The sequence below is a fragment of the Oncorhynchus masou genome, chromosome 12 (genome assembly GCF_036934945.1).
Source record: "Oncorhynchus masou masou isolate Uvic2021 chromosome 12, UVic_Omas_1.1, whole genome shotgun sequence".
NCBI lineage: Eukaryota > Metazoa > Chordata > Actinopteri > Salmoniformes > Salmonidae > Oncorhynchus > Oncorhynchus masou.
Window position 1 is genome coordinate 69,720,253 of NC_088223.1, and position 4,375 is coordinate 69,724,627.

Genomic DNA, 4,375 nt, shown 5'->3' on the forward strand with positions numbered 1-4,375 from the left:
GTAAGCGATCTTACAACACTAGAGAACCGTTCAAATGTTCATAAATGAAACTACAGCAAGCTGTGTAAAACTACCCCGTCAAAATAATGGCATAACTTTTTAGCAGCGCCACCAGCAGAACACAACTGTGAGGAGTTTACACAAATATGAGCGGTGTAGCTCATATTGCAGGACTTTGACTGTGGAAAATCACCTCACCAGTCAGTCTATTGTGTGTATTGGACATGTTATATTGCCATGTACAGCCTTAGCCTATTTCATGGACCCAAGATCCATAGGTATCAAGCATACTCAGTGAAACCCACAGAACACAGGGTGAAGAGTTTACACAAATATTAAGGTCGTAGCTCTTATTGCAAGACTTTGACACCACTGTGAAATAAGCCACATTAGCTCACCAGTCAATAGGCTGAATAGTGAAGTGATTGACACAGTCAAAGTCCTGCAATTAGAGCTATGGTGCTAATATGTGTGTACACTCTTCAGTTGTGCTCTGTGGGTGTCACTGAGTCGGCTGATACCAGGGATTTTGTGCTGCCGTAGTGCTCCCTCACTTTTTTCAATTTCAGAATACACTGAGTTGGTAAAAATATTTCTGTAAAATTCATTCTGAAAGATTCTATTTAATTACAACAAAAATTAAAGGAAAATGATGGCATGAATATGTAGGCTATAGCAGCCTATAGGTACAGTAACAGTCAAGTTTGGACACACCTGCTCATTCCAGGGTTTTGCTTTATTTTGACTATTTTCCACATTGTAGAATACTAGTGAAGACATCAAAACTATGGAATCATGTAGTTACCAAAAAATTATTAAACAAATCCTAATATATTTTATGAGAGAATGTAGCCACCCTTTGCCTTCATGACAGCTTTGCACACTCTTAGCATTCTCTCAACCAGCTTCATGAAGTAGTCACCTGGAATGCATTTCAATTAACAGGTGTGCCTTGTTAAGAGTTAATTTGTGGAATTTCTTTCCTTAATGCGTTTGATACAATCAGTTGTGTTGTGACAAGGTAGGGGTGGGTATACAGAAAATAGTCCTATTTGGTTAAAGACCAAGTCCATATTATGTCAAGAACCGCTCAAATAAGCAAAGAGAAACAACAGTCCATCATTACTTTACGACATGAAGGTCAGTCAATCCGGAACATTTCAAGAACTTTGAACATTTCTTCAAGTGCAGTCGCAAAAACCATCAAGCGCTATGATGAAACTGGCTCTCATGAGGACCGGCACAGGAAAGGGAGACCCAGAGTTACCTCTGCTGCAGAGGATAAGTTCATTAGAGTTACTGGCCTCAAAAATTGCAGCCCAAATAAATTATTCAGAGTTCAGGTAACAGAGCCATCTCAACATCAACTGTTCAGAGGCGACTGAATTTTAAATTTTATTACTTCACCTTTATTTAACCAGGTAGGCTAGTTGAGAACAAGTTTACAACTGCGACCTGGCCAAGATAAAGCAAAGCAGTGAGACACAAGATCACAATGATTGTGTATTTACCAGAACCAGATATAACCGTATTAAGACTACTGTAGCATAGTAGGCCTATATTACACCAAAAACATGTCATTTCTTATCTGAAGCGGAATAGTCACATTTATTTCCTCATGCAGCCCAAATGTAACAGCTCGTGCAACCAGGCAGGTTAAGCTTGGATTTCAACAAAATAGGCCTACAAGAAAAGCTAATAGTTTAATGGCATCTGCCTCAATTTGCCTGCGGAACAGTAATTCAAAAAATAGAAAAACATTTGACTGTGTGGGCATAGGTAGAAGACATTGCAATTGGAGGATGCATTTTATGCATAGGCTTAATGTTCAATGATATTCAATAGGCTATACCTGTCAGTACAAACTTTGATATTAGATAATGTGCACTCCCTCACCTAAATAAAATTGCACTACACCACTGGCTGATACCCCATTTCATGGACTCAAGATCCCTAGCTAAGACTGTACATTGCAATATGAAAGTTCAATACAAATAGTAGGTTGACCGGTGGGATAATGTGGCTCATTTCACAATCGACTGACGAGGTGATTTCCCAGTCAAAATCCTGCAATAAGAGCTAAAATGCTCATTTTTGTGTGAATTCTTCACAGGTGTGTTCTGTGGGTGTCACTGAGTAGGCTGTTACCCCATATCATGGACACAAAATCCATAAGTAAGGCTGTACAGTGAAATATAAGTATCCCCCAATGCAATTATGAAGTCTAATGCATCCACAGTGTGATTTAACTGACTTGTCCTTTTTGTCAAATTAACTAATTGTCTTTTGTTGAATTAATATAACATTACAAACTTGTTAAGCATTATCTAGTCCAAATTTGGCATGATTCCACTATTTGTATCTGTTTGCATCAGTTTAAATGCAGGACTTTTTACTGTTTTGGCTGAACTCTGCTGAAAACACAACTTCAGATTACATGCTTTTCGGTGTGGAGGCATGCATCAAACTTGGGTCAGCAAGCTGCTACAAGGGGGACAGATGTATGAATATATTTGATAGCTGTTCATCTGATTGATAAAGCTGATAAAAATGCCATTACTAGCCAGAAAGCTGCTGGGGTAAAGCAAGCTAACGTTTAGTTTACTCCACCGTCAGAGTTCAGTTTAGCTACTGTACAAACGAACTAGCTATGTAATTCGTAGCTATATTTTAAAGACTAACTAGTTCCTGACTATTCAACCATTTTTGACAAACTACCTGGTTCCCCTGCCTGTTTATTGGTGATTGAAAGTTGGCAAGAAAAATGCCCTTCCTAATTTCACTGCAACTAGACTGTTACCATATAATTTGGAATATTAGGCGTGTGCACATTTTACATGAGTGTTTCAATACCTACACTGAACAAAAATATAAACGCAACATGTAAAGTGTTTGGCCCATGTTTCAAGAACTGAATTAAAAGATCACAGAAATGTTTCATAAGCACAAAAAGCTTTTCTCTGAAATTTTATGCACAAATTTGTTTACATCCTGTTCGTGAGCATTTCTCCTTTGCCAATATAACCATCCACCTGACGTGTGGATATCAAAAAGCTGATTAAACAACATGATCATTATGCAGATGCACCTTGTGCTGGGAATAATAAAAGGCCACTCTAAAATGTGTAATTCTGTCACACAACACAATGCCACAGATGTCTCAAATATTGAGGGAGTGTGCAATTGGTATGCTGACCGCAGGAATGTCCACCAGAGGTGTTGCCAGATAATTTAATGTTAATTTCTCGACCATAAGTCACCTCCAACGTTGTTTCAGAGAATTTGGCAGCACGTTCAACCGGCTTCACAACCACAGACCATGTGAGGTGTTTGCTGCTGTCAACGTTGTGAACAGAGTGCCCCATTGTGGGGTTATGGTATGGGCAGGCATAAGCTACAGACAACAAACACAACTGCATTTAATCTATGGCAATTTGAATGAACAAAAATACAGTGATGAGATCCTGAGGCCCATGTGTTTTTATGTATGTATGAACAACAGATGTATCTGTATTCCAGTCATGTAAAATCCATAGATATAAATGTATTTCAATTGACTTAATTCCTCAAACTGTAAGTCAGTCAAATCTTTGAATTTGTTGTATGTTGCGTTTATTTTTTGTTCAGTATAGTTAACCAAGTAATTGACTGACTTAGCTAATTCTTATGTTTTTGTTGCATTTCAGGTAGTGGCATTGCTGATAGGCTAGCGATTCACACAGAACTTCAGAGTAGGAGTACTGATTTTAGGATCCATTTTACTTTCACAATTACACTGGCAAGGGGGAGTTTATCGTAGATCACTCCCTATTCTGAGACGCTTTGTGAATATGGGCCTTGGAAGAAAGCTGTTGCCCAATACTTTGCACAGCATTCACTTAACAGTAGGCAACCCTGACCCTGGAGTGCCGCAGTTATTGCAGGATTTTGTTCCAACTAGGCCCTCAGTTCCCTTGAACGTTTTCTACATTGCACAACGGTTTGTGCTGAACAACACTTTCCCAAAACGTTCTTAAACAGTCTGAGATATGTTTGCTCTGTGCCGGGGTGTGGCGTATTTAAAGGGCTATGGAGCATTTTGAACCCACAACCCAACCCTTCCCCGTTTTTCAACTGGTCGTTCTGTACAGTACTGCTATCATGTTTTTATGTACTGAATGCAGCCCTGACCAACTGAGATAATTGATCAGTTCAGTAATTGTGTAAATTCAATACACCTCGTCTTCCAGGTTGGTTAAATTAAAAACATGAAGTGCCAGAATTGCCTACCCCGATTTGTCAATGCTTATGAACTGAATTCAGTGTGTGAATTTCCATATCAATGACACTTAACAAAAGGGTTGCATTGTTAAACATGTAGAGTAAATGTTAACAT